The 27,584-nt window shown below is 35.0% G+C and overlaps 1 protein-coding gene and 1 pseudogene across 3 annotated transcripts in view; both read left to right on the top strand.

Annotated features, from left to right (window-relative positions):
- Positions 1-27,584, top strand: part of MTHFD2L (methylenetetrahydrofolate dehydrogenase (NADP+ dependent) 2 like) — a 152,171-nt gene that overhangs the window by 76,217 nt on the left and 48,370 nt on the right. The gene's annotated exons all lie outside the window — the stretch shown is intronic.
- LOC306668990 (hyaluronan mediated motility receptor-like) lies at positions 12,570-17,042 on the top strand (annotated as a pseudogene). Its single transcript has one exon. The product of its transcript is annotated as a hyaluronan mediated motility receptor-like (transcript).

Here is a 27,584-nt window from a genome sequence, read left to right as displayed (position 1 = left end):
TCTGTATAACACATTTTATTTATGCACATTTATTTATACAGTATTTATTTAAACTGTTTATAAAAAGTCAGCTAACAAAATATTGTGTGTATATGTATGTGTGTGTGTGTGTGTGTGTGTGTGTGTGTAGATCTGTATGTGTCCATTGAGAGAAGAACAAAGAGAGTGGAACCAGAGATGGTTGTATTCCAGTGACTACAAATATTATGATTAAACTAGATTCCATCTCACATAATGAACATAAATTCAATAGATAGAATAAAAGAGAAGGAGATGTTTGGTAACTTAGGGCTATGAATATATCAAGGAATTACTGTTTTCAAAATTACTGGTGCCTGTGTGTGAGTGATGAAAGATGAAGATGAACATTTAGGAAGGGTCTAAACAGCACAATAATTAAGAGATTTGGATTTTATCCTTTAGGTCCTAGGCAACCTATAAACAGTTGTGAGCTCTAAAATAATATGATTAAGTTAAATTTTAGAGAGGCCTCTGGGCAGGTATGAAACCAGAAGTAGTATTGATGTGGTTCCAAACTAAAACAGGAGTAGGTGGAAGTGAGGAGAAGAAACAAGAAGCAGTCTAGAAAGATACCCTGGCTTTGGAGACAATATATATGATGTTACCATTCATAAGCAAGCACTGGAACGTAAGCAAGTTTTTCTAGAAGTCAAGATGAGTGTGTGGGAGGAGATGATGAGTCGAACTTGAACTTACTGAGTTTGAGATCCTTGTAGTATATTCAGATGAAAAGTCCAGCAGAGGGTTGAGATTCGTGGATTTAGTGGTTGGGAGAGAGCTCTGGTATGTAGTGATAGATTTAGAAGTTATTAGTATCCAGTGGGCCTGGAAACACAGATAAAACCATCTAGAATAAGTTTGACTTAGCAAGATGCTTGACCCATAGTGCTCAGTAACAATGGCAATAATTATTGGCTTTGAGGATGTCATGAAAGGACCCAGGGCCACTTTGGCGCTTTTTTTCTATATCAGTGACTGGACCATAAACCAGTCAATGCTTTTTAAAATGCATAGATGAAATCATATCCATGATACTCTTTCACTGAAGAAGAGCTGGGGTTTTATTTTGTCATTAATAAAGAAATTTTACTGAAGTGCCAAAAATTCCACTGGTTATATGATACATCCCAAACCGTCTTCATTTTTTCCTTTGATTGATTAGTGCTGAACTTAAAGGGATAGCATAATTTAAGATTATATAGTAGTGTCTTCTACCATGTTATCTCTTTTACCCTTTTACTTACAGTAAAGCATGCACATCAGTTTCAGCCTTTATGGCCTTCATGGCTTTGTGGAACAGGCTGTGTTCTTTCTCATATGAATAACAACAACATGCGTGTGTATAGGACTTATTTGCCATGCACTGCTCCACCAGCTGTATGTGTTCTGAATCCTCTCTGTGACTCATAACCTATTTGACTTTTCTAAGATCACCCACAAAAACCAGTGCAAGATTTAGTGCAGTGTTCTAGCCACAGCTTGGCACTGGCTCCAGTGAGAGACCAGTTCCTTGAAGGCTCTGTGTCTCCTGCTGCCTCTGAGGCTTTCAGCATGCAGACACTCCCAGTGAGGCAGCTGAGCAGTACACATCCCCTTCTGTCCATATAATTAACTTCCGTTAGGGAGGCAGAGGGCAAAACAAAGCTCTCATTAAAGCTTCATAGGATTTAAAGCCTTGGGAAAGCACACTTTCACCCTCTGCCAACCAAATTTTTTCTACTATCTTCTGTTTTGCCAGTTTTTCAGTGTTCCTAGAGAGCAGTTCTTCCGGGTCGTAGATAAGAAGGAGACAGACATCATTACCCTGTGTACATGTACGATGACACGAATGGTATGAATCTACATTGTGCACAACCATAGAAATGAAATAATATACCCCATTTGTGTACAATGAATCAAAATGCAGTCAGTAAAAACAAAAAAATTGGTAAGAAAAAAAGATATAAGAGCATAGTGTTGAGAGAGGTCTTGCCTGTTCCAGCTGCCAAGGGCATGGCTTCCTTTAGGTCAGGCATAGTATCTATGGAGGAGGCCCTAGATACCTGTCCGAGGCCACCCTGTCCCACCAGCTGAGGGAGATGGGGCATTGTCTGCTCACTCAGGATCACTGCCTAGGCACACATGCCACCTGCCCTCCTGTAGGAGCCATGTAGAGTGGGTTTGTTTATGTGGGGGTTGACATGTTTGAAGTGTGTTGGTTGATGTGGTCAGTTCTCTAGCACTATCTTTCACCTCTGTATAATCAGTGCCAATGAAAGATAGCCTATTTTTGCCTCAGCATTTTCTTTGTGTAAGAAAAAAAATGCTTTTTTTCTGAAGCTTTGTCATTTCATACCTGCTTTTCCCTACTTTTCCCACAGCTTTTTTCGTTTTTGAAAGAATTGTATGAATAACAAGAGAAAAATATCTTTGTTAAGCCAAAATGTATATCATAGAGACAAATTCATATCCTAAAAATAGGATGAATTAACTTCACGAGTGTTGAGGCTTTTTCATTTCAAGCCTTTTCAAGCTTTATTAATAAATGTTTCTAACAGCCTGAATTTTCTGTTTGTGTTTGCATTTCCAAGCTATGCATGTCAGATTTGTCATGACAAAACCATTCACTGCCTTTATCTCATTTCAGTTGATTTCTGTTGCATGGCTTGGCCAGATTGTCCAATGGACCTGCCTGTGGCAGCCTTCATTCTCACTCCGTTGTGCCTTTGTGGTATCTGTGGACAACACAGTATGTTTTTACTAATCATGTACTTCTCATGTCTGTTGTTTAATTACTTGAATATTTTCTAAGGCAAGAAAAAATTGTTTTCTCAGTCCTTTATGGTTTTCGATCCTAGATTTCTTGGAACAGCTACTGATTTCTTCACTTTTTTAATTTTTTTTAAAATTAGGACCTAAGAGTTTTCTGGTGGAATTTCCAGGTTCCTCTAAATATATAATCATGTCATCAGCGAACAGGGATAGTTTGAGTTCTTCTTTCCCAATTCGTATCCCTTTAATTTCTTTGGTTTGTCTAATTGCTCTGGCCAGAGTCTCAAGAACGATGTTGAATAGAAGTGGTGAAAGAGGGCATCTCTGCCTTGTTCCAGTTTTTAGGGGGAATGCTTTCAGTTTTTCACCATTTAGAATGATATTAGCCATGGGCTTAGTGTAGATGGCCTTTACAATGTTAAGGAATGTTCCCACTATCCTATTTTTTTATCCTATTTTTTCTAGTGTTTTGAGCATGAAGGGGTGCTGTATTTTATCAAATGCTTTTTCTGCATCTATTGAAATAATCATGTGATTCTTGACTTTAAGTCTATTAATATGGTGAATTACGTTTATTGATTTCCTGATGTTGAACCAACCTTGCATCCCTGGGATGAAACCAACTTGATCATGGTGCACTATCTTTTTAATATGTTTTTATATGCGATTTGCTAAAATTTTGTTGAGAATTTTTGCATCGATGTTCATTAAGGATATTGGTCTGAAATTTTCTTTCCTTGATGAGTCTCTGTCTGGTTTAGGTATCAGGGTGATATTGGCTTCATAGAATGAGTTTGGGAGGGTTCCCTCCTCTTCTATTTTATGGAATACTTTGAGAAGTATTGGAATGAGCTCTTCTTTAAAGGTTTTGTAGAACTCGGCTGAGAACCCATCTGGTCCCGGACTTTTCTTTGTTGGTAGGCTTTTGATGACTTCTTCTATTTCAGTTCTTGAAATTGGTCTATTTAAATTGTGTATGTCCTCCTCGTTCAGTTTAGGCAATTCATATGTCTCTAGGAACCTGTTGATGCCTTCAAAATTTTCTATTTTGTTGGAGTATAGATTTTCAAAATAGCTTCTAATTATGTTTAATTGAGGTTCTGCATTCTATGGATGTGGTCTGTAATTTTTCCTGGTTCTTCAGTCTGTTGTCTGTGGATTTATTCTTTCACACCTGTTCTGTCCATTCCACCATCTGGAAGCTCTTTGGCCGCTCATACTGGGGTCTACATGCAAGTATGGATTGGAAGCTCTCTGTCCACCCTGCTAGTAAATGATTTTCTCTGAATTGAAAACAGGATCGGTTCTGGAGTATCTCATTCATATGGAATAGCGAATGGTGCCTAAAGCCATTATATTTTTCCCACTGTATCAGTAGATGATTGAAAATCTACTTTAAGTTCTTTGTGCCCTTTCTGGATATAACCCTTAAACATTATAACTCATTTCAATAAGTGACTCTAAAAAATGCTGAAGAGAAGAATTAGGCATTCACTGAAGAGGAAAATTGAGGCATAAATTAGTAGGGAGTACTAAGAGTTACAGTGGGGCAGCATTGAAGTGATTTCCACTGTATTATGATTTCCAGCAGCCAGGAACAGGTCTTATTTTATCTTGGTATTTCTTAGACCTAGTAAAGAACTTTCCTCTTGACATCAGACAACTTACCATTGAACGAATGGATAAATGCCCATCTTAGAAGTTAGGTGCTTGTCTTGGTTTAAGTATTTTTCTAGAAGGTCAGGAGTGTCTTTATAGTGTCCAATAATCTCTTCAGGACCCATTCAGCCTTAGATTCCCTTTAACACCTTGTTTGGAACTGTTGCACTTCATGAAGGCTTAATATGGCATTCACTGCAACAGCACCTTTGACTCAGAGCTTGCACCTGCAGAGTTCAAATGTAGGGTAGAGAGGAGAAAGAGAAACAACCGAGAGAAGATGACTGACTTCAGGGAAGAAAATAGAAAATCTACTGCTTTACTTTCTCGTGTGGGTAGGGCCCTTCTGGAGGTGAAGTCATCATTCCTGTGGTGCACGCAGAGTGCGTTGTTGCTGAATGTTTCTTCTGGACATGTGTTGACTGGCAGAGTGAAATTATTTCATTAGAATAGTATGAATTCCTCCATGTGTACATTTTTTAAGTCACTAAGATATCACCCCTAAATTTAAAATTTCAAGTAAAAAATTAAAAGTGTTTCTTAAAGCACTTTTTAAAAGTGTTTTTAAAGTATTTTTTTTTAATTTGAAAATGTTCCACCCTCCTCTACTTTATGATACATTTTATGACAGTGACCTGTGGACTTCTGATATGTTTTATTACAGTGCATTTTAGTTTTTTTTTCAATCATCCTCCATAGAGTACTTTCCAAGTTTCCTGAAAAGAAACTCTGTCAGTGATACTTAGTTTCCAAATGTCAGCATAATGTCTCATTGTATGTCTGTTGGGCTGTATGGGAAGAGATTGTTATAGTAGGATAAGAAGTCAGTCATGGAAATCCTTGATGAATTTTAGGGAGAGTCTTGAAGATTTCCCAAATTTGGTTTGGCTCATTTCTTAAGACACACATTTGGCTTATTTAGATATTTTCTTTTATTCATTTGTTTTTAATAAACTTTTTTAGCTCAAAAATTATTTCTTTGACTTACATGAATTCATTTCAGGACTGTTCAGAGTTTCTTTCTCTGCATATCTTCAGTGTTTCTGAATGAACATAAACTCACTGCCTTTATTCTTAGTTTGGTCTTTGCATCACAAAGTATGATATAGGCAAGATGATTAATTACAGACAAATCTTGTAGGCAAGGTAACAGAGACACCCATTAAATCCCTAGGAGGACAAAGAGATTTTTTTAATGCTCATTTTTTTCTTGATTTTTGACTTGTACAGCCACCTCACCTATGATAAAATGTACTGTGAAATATCACCAAACTCTGTATAATAATATTATGTCATGCTTTGAGAAGACCAAAATTAGACATGATACCATTCAGGTTGTTGATAGGTAAGACAGAAAAATCCTCTTGCTACTAATTTTTCAGACTATTTTAACATGATTATTAAATATATTTGGGCCTGTGGGAGAAAATGCCACTCCCTGTTTGTGGATGGTGAGGTCTCAAATGAAAAGTGAGATCATTCATTATATTCATTATGGTGCTTTCAAATCTTCTAGGAAGTGTGGTATAATTCTTAGACCATAAAGTTGGACAGTTATGGAGGTCTTTGTCTACTGGTAGAGAACACATACGGTCTTCTATTGACTTTGCAGAAAATAAGCCAGATACAGTCATGTATGTCTGTAATCCCAGCAGTTTAAGAGGCTGAGACAGGAGAATTGCAAGTTTAAGGCCATCCTCAGCAACTTAATGAGGCTATAAGCAACTTGGCAAGATTCTGTCTCAAAATAAAAAGTATAAAGGGCTAGGGATATAGCCCAGTGGTTATATTCCTGGGTTAAATTCCTAGTACCAAAAAGAGAAAAAAGAAAAAGGAGTCAGAGTGCTTGATGATCTGCACTTAAAGTGGAAGGAAGATAGCAAGGCACTCAGCAAGCCTGTGGACTAGGCTGTAGTTTGATTTTAGGCAACTTAACAGCACTCTACCACTGAGCTACAATCCCAACCCTTAACAGCTTATTGATGCTTAACTTTTTTCTCATGTTATCAGTGATGATATTAATGAATACATTTTTTATATTCTATAATGACATAAGACAACTTATGGAATATCTGTGTAATTCAATGAAGTGATACTTTCCAAATAAGCAATCCAAGATGTCTTTAAATCTATTCAGAATGCAAGATAGATCAATGGATTTTAATATCACAGAGCATAAGAAGTTCACTGAAATGACCTCAAATGCCACATTGCCATTAACCTTTAATAAAACATCACTTGCAAGTTTTGGTGCAGAATCAAAGAAAAGTATCCAAAATTATTATTAAAATGTTATTTTCTTAACAAATTTAGTCAGTTATCACTTGGAGTTCTCCTTCTTTCTTCAACCCTTTTATTACTTTCTCCCCACAGCACATAAAATGATGTGTTTTAAGACAAAATTCTATTATCCCTGCCAAGAGCATATGCCACTGAAACCAGATAGTTTCTCAACTAACTGCACACTCCATCCTAAATATCCCTGTGGATCAAACTCATGGTTGATCTGCAGGGAGTTCTGTTGAAAAATAGGAAGATATGTCTTCCTCGTAGTATTCTTTCTTAGGAGGACACCAACATACTACAGAATTTTTAGGGAGATAGTTCTTGTATTTCTTTAGACATCTTCTTTATAACTCCAAACAAACTGCATGGTAGTGGGAAATAGATTCCAACCTATTAATGAACTGAAAGATGGAGTCAGACTCATCTCTCCTCTAGTAATAAATATTGTACTGGATTAAACCAATCATATGGACTTCCATCATGTGTAAATGTGACTTCCAGATCATCGTGGAAATCCAATCATGATTTTTACAAGAATTCAGTGTAATGTCAGACTTGCTGTTTCTGACATTTTCAATGAAGAGACCAAATCTCTTACAAATATTCCTATACTGTAATGAGATGACTTAAAAGCCTTTCTCTTCTGTGAAGTGTGTGTTTGTGGGAAATGAATGTTTATATCATTTGGTGGTTGTATTCAGACTTCAGCTTCATCTCTTGCCACTACCCTCAATATATATCCTATTCTCTAGATATCTCAAACTCTGCTCAGTTTCCTTAAACCTTCACAGTTTATTGAAAGTCCTTTTGTTTTGTTTTGTTTTTGTTTTTGTTTTTTGGTTATTTTTGTTTGTTTGTTTGTTTTTATATAGTCAGGTTTCTCTGTTTGGAAAGGCTTTTCTTACTTCATTCAGTTGAAGACATCTCTCAAGAATCATCAAATATCTCTAGAACATATGCACTCACTAGGACAAGTTGGGCTTTGTGTTCCTGGGTGATTTTCCTCTTCATCGGGGCATTTGCATAACATAATGCCATACTCTGTTGCAGTAGTCTGACTCTCTTTTGTGACTATGAGCTTCTAAAAATAGACCATGGATTTGTTTTTTAATTTCAGACTTTTCAGTACCAAAGCAGAGCTTTACATAATAAATCATCAGTAAGTACTTATGAAATGCATAAATGAACAGATTCATATTATGTGTTAGAAAAATTTAGTGAATATTTTATGTGTTTTTGTTAGCTTTTTTGCTGCTATGACTAAAAGATCCAACCGGCACAATTGTAGAGGAAAAGTTTATTTAAGGACTCACAATTTTGGAGATCTTTATCTGCAGAAGGCCATTTCTACTCCTTGGGGCTGAAATGAGGCTGAGCATCATGGTGGAAGAATGTGGCAGAGGAAAGCAGCTCACTTGGTGATCAGAAAGCAGAGAGAGAGAGAGAGAGAGAGAGAGAGAGAGACTCCGCTTGCCAGATACAAATATATACCCCATAGTCACACCTCCAATGAACCACTTCCTCCAATCACACTCCACCTTCCTCCAGTTATCATTCAGTTAATCCCATCAGGGACTAATTCACTGATTAGGTTAAGGCTATGACCCAATCATTTCTTTTCCAAACCTTGCATTATCTCACCTGTGAGCTTTGGGGGACACAACTTCTAAACCATAGCATTATGAAATATTTATGTTCGAGGTGTTTTCAGTGGGTTAGATGTTTATATTTCTAATGCTACATATGATTTATAGAGAGTCACATGACTTACATTGGATTATACAACTAGGTATTTTGTACCTAGTACTAGAACTAAGGATTTCTGCCTTCTGGTTCAGTTCTCTTGCTGTTTAAAATTTGCCAAGGAATTTTTTGTTGATTTTGTGTTTATTGGCATTAAATTTGGTTGATTATTAATGGTTTAGACAGTGATAGGTGAGAAATCACATTCCTGAGTATAGTTCACTAGTCAGAAGAGATTGTTAAGCTATCGTACTACTCAATTAAGATAGTTCATGCTATCTTTCCTCATGGTTGAAACCACAGGTCTTTTCTGACCCATAGTAAATTCTCAAATAGTTTCTTTGAAATATATACGTTCTCTAATATATCTAAAAGACATAGTAAGGGGAATTGAATTGCATAGTAATTACATTTAACCTAGATAAAATTTTTAAAGCAATAATAAAGTTAAAAAAAGAATAAGAACTAATGTTCTAAATAATGCAGGCTATATTGCCTGACATTCCTCTTAATTAAGTTATGCTCAAATGTTAACATAATATGGGAAATATGAATATGCTCACCCTTTGGATAGTCTCAGTTCTTGCATGTTGTCATGCTTCATTGTGCATAAGTCTAGAGATGCAAGATGTGATTTACTTTTCATTCAACATGGTCCTCAAACCTGATCCAACTACAATTGATGTAAACCAGAGAAACTATGATGTGATCGAAACCTGGAGAGACACCTGGCCATGCTAGATTCATTGAAAGGCAGTACATTGTTCTCCAACTTGATACCTTCAATAACAACTTTCATAGACTTTAAAACTTATCATCTCAATAGGGAATGCATCTTCTTTAAGTAGGGATAAATAATATTTATGCACATATTATGATATATGTCATATGTCATATATGTTGTATATAATAGATAGAATGGGGAATTTTATGTAAAGAACTTATTTGTATAATCTTGGTTGATACTGTTGAATTGAGCACATGCTAAACAATACTCTAACACATTAGATTCTAGAGTAAAATATTTTTAAAATTATTGAACTTAGTTTTTAAAGGAAAAAAAAAAAAAGAAAGAGAGGCTTTTATAGACTAGAATAAGGATGAACTCCTAAATTAAGAAATGGGGAACAAATGAAGTTCAGAACACTCTGAAGCTGTGAAGTCAGTTCACAGTAGGAGAGTGAAGTAGGTGAATGCTGGCATCTCTATGCCTACACAAGGTACAAACAAGCTCATGTCCATATCTGCACGGATTATGTAAAACTAGATATCAGGAAAGGTGTTACCTACTTTCCTTTCGCTCTTGACTGAACTTAGAACAGCAGCACTTCCTTCCCATATAGCTTGGGGCTCTGAAGTACAGTTCGTACAATTAGTCTGAAGCTAAGTCATGGCCAGAAAAAGTCTACAAATGCATCTGTGTAAAGTACAGTCTTTGAGTGCAAGGCTGTTTTGTAGCCAGACTACCAGCAGTGGTTGGACTGAGGCCATCTCTATCTTGCTGTAAGAGACCAAGGTTATATTCTCTGGGAGGATATATTCTGTAGGTCATAACTACATACCACTTACCAAAGAAAAGGAAGGACAAACAACACACTTGGCAAACAGAAACCTTCCAGTGAGTAAAATAGACATGTTGGCACAAACAGAAGGGACTTTAAGCATTTTTGCTCTCAGAGGAAAAAATAAGAAAGGGTTACAGTCATGAGAAAAGAATGAAATTTTTTTAAACAAGAATATAATATAATACAAGAAGAATGGATAATTACAAGGAAGAATTTGAAATATTGGGAATGAAAATATAATTATTAAGAATTAGAAATATTGGAAATAAAAATATAATTATTCAAATTAAAAATAAAAGAAGACAATAGCAGAATGGACACCATGAAAAATAAGATCCCTGGAATTTTAACTGAACTTGTTCCAGAAAGCAGTACAAAGAGATAAAAAGATCTAGAAAACATGATGTGGAATATGGAAGATAAATTGAGAAATTCCAAAATAAGATTTGTGCAGGGGATACTAAGGACAAATGTGGACATAACATTCTAAGGGAATTTCATATTGATAATTTCATGAAGATAGAAATCTGAGTACTAAGGTTGAAAAAATCCACTAAATGCTGAGAAATATTAAAATAAAATGATTATACAGACATTTCTCAGTATCCATGGAAGGCTGAGTCTAGAACCCCTGTGGATACCAAAATCTAAGGATGCTCAAGTTTCTTATACAAAATGGCATAGTGTTTGCACATAACATACAACATCTCATATGCTTTAAATCACTTCTGGATTATTTGTAATCCTAATACAATGTAATGTTATGTAAATATTTATGCTTTATTGTTTAGAGAATAATGACAAGAAAAAAGTATATACATGTTCAATACAGACACAATATTTTTAGTATTTTCAGTCTATGGTTGGTTGAATCCACAAATGCAGAATCTGTGGATGTGTATTACTGGCTATACTTACATGTATATATTAAAACTTCAAAATATTAATACCTTACAATTTCCAAGGGAAAAGGAAAGTATCTACAAAAAGTAAAAAGAAATAAAAGAAAGAAAAAGAAAAAAATATGTATCTGTGAAATCAGATTTTCTTTCTTTCTTTTTCTTTTGTACTGGGGATTGAACCCAGAGGCCCTTAAGCACTGAGCCATGTTCCTAGACACTTGCTTTTATATTTTATTGGGAGATAGGGTCTCCCTATGTTACTTAGGGCCTCGATAAGTTGCTGAGGCTGGCTTTGAACTCATGATCCTCCTGCCTCAGGCTCCTGAGCCACTAGGATTATAGGCATACACCACTACTCCTAGTTGAAATTGGATTTCTTATCAGTATTTTTTGATGCTACAAAAAAATAAAGTAATATTTTCAAAATTTTGAAGAAGTACATTTTAATTTAGAGTTTTTATACCCAGCCAAAGTATCACTCAGAAGTGATGGTGAAACAAAGAAATTCCTAGGTAAACAGGGCCTCAGAAACTTTACCTCTTTTAAAATGATACCAGAAAATAGTAGTAGAAGACAGATGCATAGGTGAACCCCTTTCCAAATTACATATATTTGTCAGAGTACTTACCATATAAAAAAACACTAATAATTCATTTTGGAGTGGCAACAACAAGATGGAAGAATAGGAGTTTCCAGTGCTGTCTCCTCACAGAAATATGAATGCAAACAAAGATTCATGCAAGAAAATATCTTCACCTGTGCACAAAAAAAAATTGGGTGAGAGATTTTAGCATCTGGGTGGAAACACAAATATAAGAAAAGACAAACTAAAGAGGGTAGAGAAGACATGAGAACATTATCTACATTACCTACCTCTAAAGCCCATCTGAATGGGGGAAAGAGAATGAAATGAGAACCTAATTTTGCTGCAGTGAACCCTGAGCCAGGTTTACCCTGTGCACACAGGCTCCAAGCTAGCACCAGAGGGCCAAAACTTAGGCCTGTTTATGCTGACTCTAACTCCATTCTTTCCCAGGCCCCCAGCTTGCTCCCACAGTCTCAAGCTCCAAGCTCACCCTTGAAGACCCAGGCTCCAAATCTGTTCCTATGGTTCAAGGCTTCAAAGTGACCTTGTGAACTCAGATGCTAGGCCTCCACTGAATCTCTATGCCAGGATAGCCCCCATTTTATTATAGGACTCATGCCCAAAGACCCAAGCATCAAGCTAATCAGTATATGCATTATGGGAATGCCAGAAAGAACATAGAGAGTTGGCAAAAAAGTGTATTTAAAGAAGTAATAAGAGAAAACCTCCAAATCTGGAGAGAAAAATGCACATTCATCTTTATGAAACCACCAAAAACCTCAAAATACCTGCTGGCAATTGCTGAGGAGATCTTAGTTTGGTTTGTGAAGCTGGGTGTCAGCATGTCTTTTCCTAAGGCTGGGCTGAAGCGATTCAGTGACCCTTCAGCGTCTTGCCAAATTGTCCAGACTGGCCTCCAACTTGGTAGGTCCTCCTACCTCAACCCCCCCAGTCGCAGGGATTGCTGGTGCCGACCGCTCCCGACCTATTTCTTGGTAATTTTATTGAAAGCACCCCGAAACTTGGTGTGCTAATTGACTATATTGGTAGAGGCTGTGCACCATCTCCAGGTGCTTATGATGTTAACAGTTCAGAAATATCTACAGGACCAGTGTCCTTTCAGAAATCACAAAGATTTAAAAAACAAAAAAGAATCTCAACAAAATCTTTGTGTTGACAAAGATAGTACCATGCCTTCTACAGCTAAAAAAGCTAAGACTTTGGGATTAAAGAAGGAATCTCAAAAAAATGATAAAGATTTGAAGATATTAGAAAAAGAGATTCGTGTCCTTGTCCAGGAGCGTGGTGCTCAGGACAAGAGAATTCAGGATATGGAAACTGAGTTAGAGAAGATGGAAGCAAAGCTAAATGCTGTAGTCAGGGAAAAGACATCTCTCTCTGCAAACAATGCTTCACAGGAAAAACAGCTTATTGAATTAACTAGAACTAATGAACTACTAAAATCTAAGTTTTCTGAAGATGGCAACCAGAAAAATATAAGAATTCTAAGCCTGGAGCTGATGAAACTTAGGAAAAAAAGAGAAACAAAAATGAGGAGCATGATGGCTAAACAAGAAGGCATGGAAATGAAGCTGCTGGTTACTCAGAAAAATCTAGAAGAGTCTCAGGGGAAAATAGCACATCTTGAGGGGAAACTTGTTTCAATAGAGAAAGAAAAGATTGATGAAAGATCTGAAACAGAAAAACTCTTAGAATATATCAAAGAAATTAGTTGTGCTTCAGATCAAGTGGAAAAAATATGTTAGACATTGCCCAGTTAGAAGAAAATGTGAAAGAGAAGAGTCATGAAATTTTAATCCTTAAGCAGTCTCTTGAGGAAAATATTACGTTGACTAAACAAGTGGAAGACCTAAATCCTACAATGTCAGCTGCTTGAAAAATAAAAAGAAGACCTTCTCAACATGAAAACAGAAAGGGATGAAAGTCTAAAAGCAGCGATGCAAAACTTAAAAGAGAAACTTATTCTGGAAAAACAAGAACATGAAAAGCTACAACAAAAAGAGTTGCAAATTGAGTCACTTCTCCAACAAGAGAAGGAATTATCTTCTAGTCTTCAGCAGAAGCTGTTTTGTTATCAGCAAGAAATGATTAAAGAGAAGACTCTTTTTAAGGAAGAATTAATGCTAGCACTCGAAGAACTAGATCTAGTACAGCAAAAGAAGGAACAAACTGAAAGACTGGTCAAACAGTTGGAAGAGGAAACAAAAACTACAGCTGAAGAACTAAAACTCCTAGAACAGCTGAAAGAGAAAGAGCTGAAATGGAGAAAAATAGTGCTGCTCATATGCAGGCCACCCTAATTTTGCAGGAAAGGTATAATAATACAGTGCAAAACCTTGAAGATGTTACTGCTCAATTTGAAAACTATAAAGCATTAATAATAATTAGTGAGCAAGAAGATCTTAGACTGGAGAACTCATCACTACAGGAAACAGTGGCCAAGGCTGAAAAAAGAGCAAAGGATGTTCAACCTCAGATACTGACAACTAAGAACACAAATCAAGAATATGCAAGGATGCTTGTAGATCTACAGAACAGATCAGCATTGAAAGTAGAAATCAAAGAAATGACAGTTTCTTCTCTTAAAAAGATAACTGATTTGCAGAACCAACTCAAACAACAAGATGAAGACTTTAAGAAACAACTGGAAGAGGAAGAAGTAAGAAAAGCTGGAAAAGAAAATACAATGGCAGAGTTAACTGAGGAAGTTAATAAGTGGCATCTCCTTTATGAAGAACTATATAAGAAAACAAAACCTTTTCAGCTTCAACTGGATGCATTTGAAGCAGAGAAATGGGCTTTGTTGAGTGAACGTAGTGCAACTCAGGAGCAGCTAAATAAAATAAGAGATTCATATGTGGAATTATTGGGTCATCAGAATCTGAAGCAAAAAATCAAGCATGTTGTGAAATTGAAAGATGAAAATAGCCAACTCAAATCAGAGGTGTCAAAATTCCAATCTCAACTTGCTAAAAAGAAACAAAATGAGAGAAAACTTCAGGAGGAATTGAATAAAGTTCTGGGTATCAAACGCTTTGAACCTTCAAAGGCCTTTCATCATGAAAGTAAAGAAAATTTTGCCCTGAAAACTCCATTAAAGGAAGGCAATTCAAACTGCTACTGAACTCCTACGCAGTGTCAAGAATCATGCAAGTAAATATATGAAAAACCTGTTGAAGATTATTTTATACATACTACTATTATTGTTGATGTTGTTATTATGTTTATAATGGGTATTTTATGTTATATTTAATGTGAATTTTAACTTCCTATCCTCACATATGTAAAGGAAGTTCAACTTTTTTCAGTTAAGAGGGAGTTCAACATTTTTTTTTAACCAAAATTTCTGTTGACATTTTATTTTCTTTTGTGAAGTAACTCCTTAATACTTACTTACCTTTATTATTTCATTCTAAACATTCTCACTGGCTTTTTGGCTTTTGGTGCACATCATCAAATCAACATTTCTTTGAAAATGACTGTCAAATTATTATTCCCCTATTCTATAACCTCAGTTTCAAGTTTCTAATTATCAGATTATTTTAGCTTGATTCTCAAGTCTTTTATAATTTGAAAAGGATTTGAAAGGCTACCATGCCTTTGCTCATTCTTGCATCTACTTTGATTTACTAATAATGTTCATTCTGTCCTACTCATCACCCATCTATTTGTCCAGTTCAAACATGAAATAAAGACAGGCTTAACTCCCAGTCACCTCATTATCTTTTATCAGTCACTAAGTTATTTAATACTTATAGATTCCTAGACTCTATCTCAGTTCTACTAAATTAAAATTTGTAATTGGGCTTACACACCTGCATTTTTATAAACTGTTCTGTTAATTAAAGACTTTACATGTAACCTCTTTAGAGAACTTAACATTTGTGTATCTTCTGAAACTTTAATATTTGTGTAACATGAAATAAAATCACACAGTAAGTCATTTACTCCATTATTTATTAAGTTTTCATTTTATGAAGCTACATTAATCCTTCTTTAAGATATATTTATTGTCTTTGCGCCCCCTCCCCTCCAGTGAACCTTGTCCCCAGATTCACAAATGATACTGTTTAGAAAGTGGTAATTCTCCCTCCGCTATATCTGATTTGCACAATTGTGTGATTGTAAATCACCATTTTTGTAAGGTTGATGGACCAGTAGACAATCACAGAATAGTTTTTCTTAATAAATTATTTTGTCAAATCTTAAAAAACAAAATAATAAAAACCTCAAAATAGGTTGAACCTAAAGAGATTTATTTCATGACACATTATAATAAATATTTTAAATGTCAAATCCAAAGAAAAAATAAAGCAGCAGAAGAAAAATGAATTATTACATACAATGGAATTCACATAAGGCTATGGATGGATTTCTTAGGAAAACTTGCAATCTGATAGTGAAATGATGTTATGGTTTGGATCTGGAATGTCCACTGAAGGCTCATATGTTAAGTGCTTGGTTCCCAATGCAGCAGTGTTCAGAGATAGGGAATCTTGAAAAGTGATGAATCTCTGGTTAACCCTCATCAGTGAGTTAACTCATTGATGGTTTAACAATTTGATGACATTACAAGAAGGTGGTGGAAACTAAGAGATGGTATCTAGTTGGGAGAAGGAGATCATTGGTGATGGACCCTAGAAAGGTATATCTTATCTCCAACCCCTTCCTTTCTCTCTCATTCTTTTTCTCTTTCCTGACTGCCATTAGTGTAAAACTTTGCTCTACCATACCTTTCCACCATAATGTTCTGTCTCACCTCAGGCCCAAAACAACAGAGCCAGCTGATCATAGACAAACCTCAGAAACAAGAAGCCAAAATTAATCTTTCCTCCTCTAAATTGATTTTTTTTTCAGGTCTTTTGTCACAACAATGAAAATATAACACAAATGATATCTTCAAAATGCCAAAAGAAAAAACTATCAATTGAAAATACTATACCCAGAAGAACTCTCCTTAAGAAATGTAAGAGAGAGACTTTCTCACACAAACCAACGCTGAAGGTGTTCATTCCTACTAAATCTTCTTTACAAGAAATGCAAAAGTGAGCATTTCATTTTGAAATGAAATGAAGCTCACTAACAACATGAAAACATTTAAAAGTATAGAACTCACTCTGAAGCAAAACATGCAATCAAATTAGGACTACTTTAACACTGAAAAGGTGGTGCATAAATTACTTTTAACTCTAGCATAAAAGTCTGAAGTAACCAGGCATGGTGGTTCATGCCTGTAATCCCAACAACTTGGGAGAGTGAAGTAAGAGGATCTCAAGTTTGAGACCAGCCTCAGCAACTTGGTGAGGCCCTAAGCAACTTAGTGAGACCCTGTTTCAAAAATAAAAAATAAAAAGGGCTAGGAATGTGGCTCAGTGCTTAAGCACCTCTGGGTTAAATCCCCAGTACCCTCCACCAAAAAGACTAAAGTATCAAAGTAACTATAGCTATAATAATTGGCTAATGGATATATAATATAAAACATGTAAATTGTTTCTATATATCAACTTTTGAATCTAAAGTGAGTGTCTTGTAGGCAGAAGATAGATGATCTTATCATAGGTTTTTATCCATTCACCCTCTGTATATTTTTTGACTTAAGGGTTTAATCCATTTGCATTTGAAGAAATTATTGATAGGTAAGAATTTAACATTAATATTTAAAAAAACATTTTGACTATTATTTAGTCTTTTGTTCCTTTCTCTTTTCTGGTTTTCTTGTGTGATTTGATTTTGTTTAATAGTACTGTGATTTGATTCATTTCCCTTTATTTTTTGTGTATCTACTGCAGGTACTTTTTCTTTGTGGTTGCCATGAGACTTACATAAAATATAGTTATAGCAGTGTGTTTTAAGCTATAAGAGCTTACTACACACAAAATCTCTGCACTTTAACTTCTCTTTCCCCCACATTTTATGATATTGCTATCACAATTTACTGAAATTGAAAGGCTAGTAAATGATCTTCCATGAAAAAGGTAACCAAAAGGGAGCAGAGTTGGCTTTACTTAAACAGAATAGACTTTGAGTCAAAACTGTCACAGAACACAAGGAAGGTCTTTATATTATGAAAAAGGGGACAATTCATTAAGATGATATGATAATGATAAATATATATGTTTATATTTATATTCACATACACAAATATATTCCCTGCTTTTATAATTATATCAAAATGGATTTTACTGTCATGTATAACTAAAAAGAACCAAAAAAGAGTACCTAAATATATAAATAGTAATAGAACTGACAAAGTACATATCAAAACAATACTAATACAGTACTTTAATGCCTTCACTATCAATAATGGATAGACCATCCAGATGGAAAGTGAATAAAAACAGTGAACTTGAGTATAGTACACCAAACAGAACATTACACTCAACAGTAGAGGAATACACGTTCTTTTCAACTGCTCATACTCTCCAGAGTATACCATATTAAGCAACAAAAAAGTCTTAAAATTTTAAGATTGAAATTCTAGCAATGTATTTTCAGCCACAATGGTCTGAAATTAGAAATCAATAACAGAAGGCAAAATTAATATTTCACTAATGCTATGATTTGTATACGATTTTTTCCTCATTGAAATTCATTTTCAGACTTGGTTCCCAATGTAACAGTGTTGGGAGGTGGTAGGGCCTTTAAGAGACATTTAGGATCATGAGGGAACCTTAAAATACATTAATGTTTTCTCACGGGAATGCCTTAGTTCTCGTGAGAGTTTGTACTCCTCCCCATTTTCTTTTTTCTGCATGTGCCAGCTTGGCCTTTCATCTTTCTACCAGGCATGGAGCAACATGGGTCCCTCCTCAGAAGCCAAGAAGATGACAGTGCCATGTCCCTAGACTTTCAGCACTCTCTGTCAAAATATACCTGTTTTCTTCATAAATTATGTGATCTTCTGTTATAGCAACAGAAATGGACTAAGATCATTAATATGTGGAAATCAGACACACTTCTGAACAAGTGGGTTGAAAGAGAAACCAACACACATAAAAAATCTTTAGCTAAAGGATATTGGAAACATACCATGATAAAACTTGAGGAATGCAGCAACATAAATTCTAGCAAGGAAGTTAATAGTGATGAATATCTATATTAAGAAAAAAAAAATCTCAAATATGCAGACTAACGTTATAACTTAAGCAACTAGAAAAAGAAGAAACTAAGAATGAAGTTAGCAGAAGAAAGAACAAATAAACAAAAGTAGAGTAGAAATGAATGAAATAGAGACTAGAAATATAGTAGAGGAGATCACTGAAACTAACAGTTGGTTTTTGAAGAGGTAAAAAAAGATCCAGGCATGGTGGTGCACACCTGTAATCCTAGCTAATTAGGAGACTGAGACAAGAGGATCATGAATTGGAGGCCAGCCTGGAAGCAGAACAAGGCCTTGTCAAACGAACAAACACTTAACTAGACTAGAAAAAAAAAAAAAAGGGGGAAAAGAAAGCTCTTTTAAATGTATAAGTGAAAGAGGACGCATTACAATGGATAACACAGAATTACAAAATACTATGAGAAAGCATTATGCACAATTATATGCCACCAAGTTGAATGTTCTAGAAGAAATGGATAAATTCCTAAAAGCATACAACCCACCAAGAATGAATCACAACAGAAAATCTGAAGAGTACAATAATTAGCACTATCTAATATACCTTTTAAATCCAGAGTTGCTGCTGCATCCTGCACACTGATGGAGCAACAAGAATGGGCAGGTGGTGCAGAGCTGCTCTGCTCAGCCTTGCTGTGGGGGGTCAAGCCATCTCAGCTGCCAGCCCTGTTTTGTTGCATTAGCTGCTTCTATAGTGAACGACTGCGACACTGAGGGCAGAAGGATGAAGCTGCCGGAATGCGGCATTAAATCCATGGACACATCCACTTCTTCAGTTCAAAGCATTTTGAGTACCCTGATCTATCTCTAGAGCAGAGAATTTGTCATTTATGCCTGGTTTGAGCCCCTGTCCTCTACTTCTGATAGTAAAACCCTGGTTTTCTTTTCTTCTTTTTTTTTTCATCATTCCTTTCTTCCAATCTGGGGTTTAGACAGTGATACTCCTCCAAAGCTCCTGGAGGGCTCTCACAACTCCAAGTTGTACTGGCCAGTTCTTCCTGTCTGAGTCCAATGTCAGCCATCTTGGTAGGCTTAGGGGTGGGCAAGTGACCTAATCCTGTACAAGTCAGAATTCCCTGGAGTCCTTTTTGTCAGGAAATGGTTGGACAAACAAGTTTCTGCTTCCTGCTGGGGGATAGCCAGTTGAACAGAAGGTTGGGATTTTGCCAATGCTTAAGGAGAGCCTTTCTACCTTGAAGCCAGCACAGAGGAAAGCAGCCAGACCTGGACTGAGACTGACCACCAAAGAGCATTTTTGAACTCCAGGATTCTGCTTTATCTTACCTACTACTCATCAGACTTTCCATTCATAGGGAAATGAAATAATTCCCTTTTTCACTGAGCAAATTTGAATTGAATTGAATTCTCAACTTTACTTACTGCGAGCCTTGCCTTTCTAATCAGAAAGGCATTTCAACTGGAATTCAATTCCTTTCTTTCTCCATTTGTTTCTGCATTTTCATTTACCATGTCCCCAGCATTTATACCATGGGAATGAAGTTAGTTGCCATGGATACAAAGAGGATTAAGACAGACTGCTACTCAAAATCTCAATGCAGCAGGGCGCAGGAATGTAGAAACACATTTTAGAAGAGCTGCTAAATACCACGACAAACTACTCTCAAGGCATTGGGAGAAGATGGGACTCCTAATACAACTCTTGTAGCGTGGATTTGTGAGAGGTGTCAGAGAAGTTCTCTTGGAATAGAAGATCATTTATGTGAGCTTTAAAGAATGAAGTTTTCCAAGTGAATGTGGTCCTCTGAGGCATGGAAAACCTTCAGAGGGAGAGGATCCAGTGAGCAAGTCCTTGTGTAGGGAAGGAGTATGGGGGCACTGGGAAGAGTAGGGAGCTGGGCTCCCCAACACTGAAGGCTGTGTGCCTGCAGGATCCTGCTTTCCAGTTGGCTTGGATGTTACTTCCACTGGGAGCTTCCACTTGCATCTCAAGATGTTTTTATGATCCACTTTCTCAGACCACAAGGTGGTCTTTATTGACTATCTACCGTGTGGTAGGTGGAATATTGTGTTAACATACAGGCTTAAGTTAGTACCGAAATTAGGGTGTGGTGGGTGTTAAATTGAAAAGACATTTATGAGACACATAAAACATACAAAGGTCTGTGATAGGTTTTGCAAAAGACAAATAATGGAAAAAGTCAAAACAGAAAGAAATTCTTCTTTGATACGCGATTTGCACACTTTCTTCTGCAACATAGCAAGTCTTAATTCCTGTGCTAAGAACATCCAAATGACTTCAACAATCTTTAATTATTTAAATTCATTTTAGTTAACATTGAACACCATATAATACATTAGGTATTGATATTATTCAAAGATACTTTTAAAAAACAAATTTTTAATATAAACTTTGCATTTCCATTTTCTTAAGATTGTTTTTAAAATTTTTGAGGATCTACTATTGAGTAGTTAAATTGTGCTATGTTTGTATAATGTAATCCAAGATATATAGGACTGCCAAAATTACACAAGAGTATGTCAAAAAAATTTTAGTAAATGAGGAACTATCTGTAAGGAATCCCACTGAGACTATGCCAGACACGAGAAATCACATTGTAAGGAATCCCACGGAAACCACGCCCAACATGGGAAATCACATAAGGGAGTTTATTAAGCAAACAGAGTGTCTCCCTGCAGGGTAAGAGAAAAAATGGGAAGAAACGAAAGAGAATGAGAAAGGCAAGCGCAAGAAAGTGTGAAAGCCAGGAGGATAGAGAAAGTGAGGAGGAGAGAAAGATGAGGAAAGATGGCGGGGTAGCTACAGTAAAGTAATTGAATTCCGCCAGGCTAACAGGGGACCAGTATTGTAGAAGGATACTTGCAAGCTGACTGATGAACCAATAGCTAGCTAGGGTGTTCACAGACTGACAAGTGGTTGGGAGGCGGGGAAAATGGCTACACCAGAAAGGTCAGGGGGAGCAGCTTTGTACATTACACTATCTCTATGAAAATATTATCATACTTTTGTGAAGCACAACTTAAGGACAGACTGATCACCACTGTGAAGTCCAAATTTGAGTCTTTATTAGCCAGCTGGCTGTCTCACACAATGCCCCAAAAATGGCTATTGGGAGAACAACCCTGATCATAGGATTACAGAGGTTTTTATACCATAAGTCAGTGCGTCAATCGTGTCTATTGCTATGATTCAAAACTACAAACTAACATCATGAGATCTAAAATCATAAGCAGAAGGGGAAGTGGGTCAAAATGACCTGAGTTGGGTACAAATTAAAGAATGGTTATTAACATCTAGACAATCACTGTTGACATGGTACATTGTCTAAGAAAAATAGGAATCAAAAAGAGAGCAATTTTATATAAGAATTGCCATTTTGTGTTGCCAAACATACTGTGCTAAGCAACTGTTTATGGGTTCATAGGTGGGGTATTCCCACAGAAGCATTTCCTACATAACATGGAGTCTCAGGGTAAAATGGAGTCTGTTTAGTCATTGCCCAGATAGCCTGGCCTATAACATTTCCATGGAGTCAAATATGTCAACCTGTCACAATACTAGATGGTTATACTGATGTGAAAACAGCATGATGACTGATATTTTGAAAGCAAAATTCAGGAAGTTGAGTGATGAGTTATAAACCAAAGCAAAAATATCATTTCAACTAGGAAAATTATAAATCATCATAAAATTTTGATGATCAGAATATGTTCTCTGTAACACTTCAACATTTCAAAAATTTTTGATATAATCTTCATGGCCCATATATAGTCTCTTCTACTCTTTTGGTTGCTTTTGTTTTGTTGATCCTGGGATTGAACTCAGGGGTTCTTTACCACTGAGCTTTATCCCCAGTCCTTATTATTTTGAAACAGGGGATTGTTACAGTTTGCTGGGATTCGTGTCAAACTTGACATTCTCCTGCCTCAGCTTCTGAGTCACTGGGATTCCAGATGGGAGCACCACATCAGCTTTAATCTCTTTTAGAAATGGTTCTGATACCCTCAAAAAATAAATGTGATTTATGCAATTTCTGGGTGAAGAGACAGCCAAGTTTGTTGATTGTGTTGCTTAACTCTTTCATACTATTACTGATTTTTTTTTCACTATTTGTCCATTGAATGAGTTAGAATCCTTGCCTAATGTTATGTATTTGTCTATGGCTCTTTTTTGATCTCTCCATTTTGTTTGGTATGTTTGATAATGTTATTAATTTCATAAAATTTAATGATTGTTTTGACTCTTGTAGAATTGCCTCCTATATATTCTGAATCAATCTTTCTAAGATTACTTCTTTGCAGAAGGCCTAATGTATAACAAAGACCTTCATAAATAGGTCAGTTCTTAGTAAACACATTAATAACATTCATAGCTATTAATAATTATCATATTAATATAGTTATGTTTGGTTTCTTTTAGTTTTTGCATAATATAGCATGTTCAATTCTTTAATTTCAGGACACCTAGGGTTTAATATTTCAAGTGGATTTTGTTAAGCAGCATAGATGTCTAGTACAATCTCATAATATTTGACTTTTTATTAGTGTTTATTTAATTTAAATTTACTGTCATTCTTTCTGTAGTTGCATTTAAGCCTGCTATCTTACTATTTTATTTGCCCTGTATTTTTAAAAATCAAGTACTAAGTTTAGAATAATTTTAGATTTACAAAATATTCGTGTGAGCACTAGTGAAAGTTCCTGCATCTGACCTTTTGTTCTGTTTCCCCTAATGTTCACATGTTACATAATTGTAATACACTTGTCAAAACTAAGAAATCAACATTGGTACAGTGCTAACCACTAAACTACAGTCTTCAGTCAGCTTTCACCAGTTTTCCATCAATGTCCTTTATCTCCTCTGATCTATAACAATTTGTTAATATTGTCTTGTTTTCCCTGACTTTGACAGTTTAGAAGAACATCCGTTGGGTGCTTATGGAATAGTCCTTGATTTGGATTTTTCTGATGTTTTCCTCATGACTATACTGGGAATCTGGATCATGTGGAAGAATTTAAGTGGAGTTGAAGTGCCCTTCCTGTCACATTCTGTCAGGGACTGCATGATATTCATTCACAGGCCTTGAAATTGTATCTGCCACATTTCTCCAGTGTAATGTTTTTATTTTCCCCTTTTCCTAATTTCTTCTTTGGAAGCAAATTTCCCACACTCACATGGGTCGGGGGACGAAGTATCACCTTCAGGAAGGGAGAGACTGTACTCGTTAGGAATTCTTCTGTAAGGAAGAATCTTCTTTCCTGACCATGTACTCCCGCCCTTTATTTCTGTCTTCCTTTGCATTATTCAGGTATTTTATTTCATTTCATTCTATCACCTTTCTAGAGTTTTAAGTCCTCAATTTTACATGTATTTTTTTAGAGTTGCCCCCAAAATTTTGATATATGCTACTGCTCCATTACAAATTTCTTTAATTCAATATTTTCTCTAAAATTTGAGAAGCATGTTATATTCTAAATTTATTTATCTCCTTACATCTCCTTTCTGCTTTATGGAGTTTTTAAATTTTTTGTCATCTTTTACTTCACAGTATGTTCTATGTCTTCAGTTTATCCTTATTGTTGTTTTTTAAATAGCACAGATTTCTTTAGTTCGTAGGCAGAATACATTTTTCCCAATCTCATGAAAAGGAAAAGAGTTGCATAATTGTTGGTAAAAGGACAAGTTCTTAGATACAAACTAGTGAAACTTAATCAAGAAGAAATAGAAAGCCTGAGTAAACTTATAACAAGTAAAGAGACCGAATTAGTCATTTATAAGCTTTCTTTAATAAAGAAAAACCCAGGCTGGAATGCCTTCACTAACTAATACTACCATATTCTTAAAAAAAATTAGTATAACACATTCCAAAACTCTTTCAAAATGGAAAAGTTCAGAGCATTTTCCTAGTCACTTTTGGAGGTCAATATTATTCTAAAACAAAATGATAGACCAAAATCCTTTATAAAATATATATCTCAATATCTTCAACAAATTCCCAACAAACTGAATCCAGCTTCAAGTAAAAAGTATTTTATACCATACCCAACTGGACTTTGTCCTAGGAATAGAGTATTTCTTTAACATACAAAATGAATAATGTAATGCAATAGAATAGAACAATCATCAGAATAAAGGACAAAAGCCACATGACCATCTCATTATACTTTGGAGAAGTAGCCAACAAAACCCAACATTCTTCCAAGTTAAAAACTCTCAATAAACAGAACCTAGAAGGCAACTTTCCTAATCATTGAAAAAGCCCACAATGAAAATCATGTTTATTAATGAAAGACTGAATCATTGCTCCCAAGATCAAGAATAATACAAATATGTTCATTCTTATTCCTTTTACATAATTTGGAACTAGAGGTTTTACTCAGGGCAAGAAAAGTAATAAAAGGAATACTAATTGGAAAAGAAGAATTACAACTATGTCTATTTGTATGTGGCATGACTTTATATATAGAAAATCCTAAGGAGTTCAATAAAAACTATTAGAACTAATAAAAGAAGTTCGGCAATATTCCAGTCTACAAGATACAATTTGTAAAAATTATTTGCATTCCTATATCTTAGCAATAAAAAAAATCTCAAAATGAAATTAAGAGAACAATTCTAAAAATAACAAAATACTCCAGAATAAATTTAAGAGAAAGAATCAAAACACTTCTATAATAAAAACATCAAAATGTTATAGGGAATTAAAAAAGAACTCATTAAGTGAAAAATATCCCATATTTATCATTTTCCATATGAATTTTAGTAGTAGATTGTAGGGGATAGTGTGTAGCACAGCAGTAGACCTCCTGCTTATCATGTACAATGCTCTAAATTCAATGCACAGCATAAAAGCAGGTTGCAAGGAAGAAGTATAGATCATAAATTTGTACAAGTCAAAAATATCACTGAGATTATAACCTGAATTGCCCTGAATCTGTAGATCATTTGAGTATTCCATCTATTAGTGAACTGTCATAATAATAAAACACCTGAGATAATCAACACATAAGGAGGAATGTTTTGATTCATAAATTTGAATTAGAAGATAAAGATTTGAAAGATAAGATGAAGTTTATTTGAAGATATGATTGTTAACCTATAAAGCTTAAGTAAGTCAAATGATAAAATATTAGACCTAATGATAAAGTTCAACAAGGTTGCTGAACATAACAACATAAATTTAAATAGTATTCACAGATATCAATTAGACAATGTAATAGAACAATTTCTCCACTCATAATAGTAAAAAAGTTGTAAAATTCATCGGAATAAAACCAAATAGAAATAAGAATATACAAAGTGTGAAACATAATCAAAGGGAAAAGTCTGAACAAATAGAGATGATTTAGAATGGGAGAATGTATTCACAAAAGGGTGTTGATTATTCCTCTATTAACTATAAATTCATTATCCTCTAAAGTTTTACAATTTTGTAAGGAAAAATTAAGATTCATTTCAAAGAAAAGATATACTATGAATAATTTGATCATATATCATGATTTGTTTGAAATAGTTTCATGACTTGGGACTTGTTTTCAGCACCCCCATAATTGTCTCAAAATTGTCCCATTTTGGACCATGAGATATATGATCACCTTATTTGTAAATGTAAAGAATAACTGAAAAAATAAACAATGAAGTAGACTCTTTAAAATTGTGCTTTCAACTTTCCCATTTGCTAATTGTGCAACCTGGCTACCTAAATACAAGTTACTTAATCTCTTCCTTCCTCTTTCCTCATTTCTAAAGTGATAATAATAGCAACATCTACATTATATATTGTTCTAAGGCTTAACAAAGATAATACACTTAAAGGAATCAGAACACTAACATGATATATTTGCTCAGAAAATGTTAGTTATTTTCTAAATAGTAGTACTTTATTTATTAGCTCTCATACTGTGAAGTACTAGTAATTAAAATTATGGCATGGGCACAAGAAAACAAAAAATACAGACATGTACAACATGCACATGTATTTACTCAGAGTGGTATTATTTCCGTACAGTTTTTCTGAGGGAAAAAAATGAATGATTCAATAAATACTGTTAAAACATTTGACTTCCTTTTAGGAAAATAATCTCATTAGCTCTCCACCTCACACAAAACAAAGAAGTTAATTCTAGGTGGGGGGGGGGAAGTAAAGCTTAATTTTTAATTTAATTTTTGGAGGATTAATTGAGAATATCTTTCTGAATTTAAAGCAGATAAGACTTTCTTAGAAAAGGTACAAATACACAGACACAAGTAAAAATCCACAGGTAAACTAGACACAAACATTGGGAGAAAATATTAGCATGATTAATAAAGAATTACTGCCCAGTATATAGATTTTTTTAAAAAAATAAAAATAGAAAATAGAAAAATATTATTTTGAAAAAGGACAACTTATGGAATTGGGTCATTTTTTCCTTATAAAATACAGTTTTATTTTATAATTTTTAATTGTTACATAGAGCAAAACATTTTTACAAGACTTTTGGGAGATTAAACCATTGACTAGAAACCCACACTTGTAGTTTAACTCTCTTGAGCAACAATCATTAGTCAAACTAGACTCTCACATATTTGTATAAATCTACATAGAAGAGTATGTGCGTACTTTATTTCCCTTTTACAATACATGCACTTTTAAATGACATGAACTTTAATTTGCCAAAAGTAGTGCTTATATCCTGATATAGAAACATACTATTTCTATAATATAGTAAGGTGATTATTAGAACTACAGAGGCAGAAGGTGTAAGTGAAAATTTTGGGGGGAGGGGAAAGGAAATTGTTAACTTAATCAGCAGCAAATAGAGAATAAATAAGGAAACTTTCTGTAGTCACAGGTAGACATGACTTACCTAATATATGATGCAGATGGCATTTCAGTTTGTGACTCTTGGCCCAGAAATATCAACTGCTTTTCCATTCTATCTAATACTCTGGATTCTTCCCCAAAAGGAAT

Source organism: Sciurus vulgaris, assembly GCF_902686455.1.
Source record: "Sciurus vulgaris genome assembly, chromosome: 9".
Classification (NCBI taxonomy): domain Eukaryota; kingdom Metazoa; phylum Chordata; class Mammalia; order Rodentia; family Sciuridae; genus Sciurus; species Sciurus vulgaris.
Note: the sequence above shows the minus strand (reverse complement) of the source record. Positions and strands in the feature narration are given on the sequence as shown.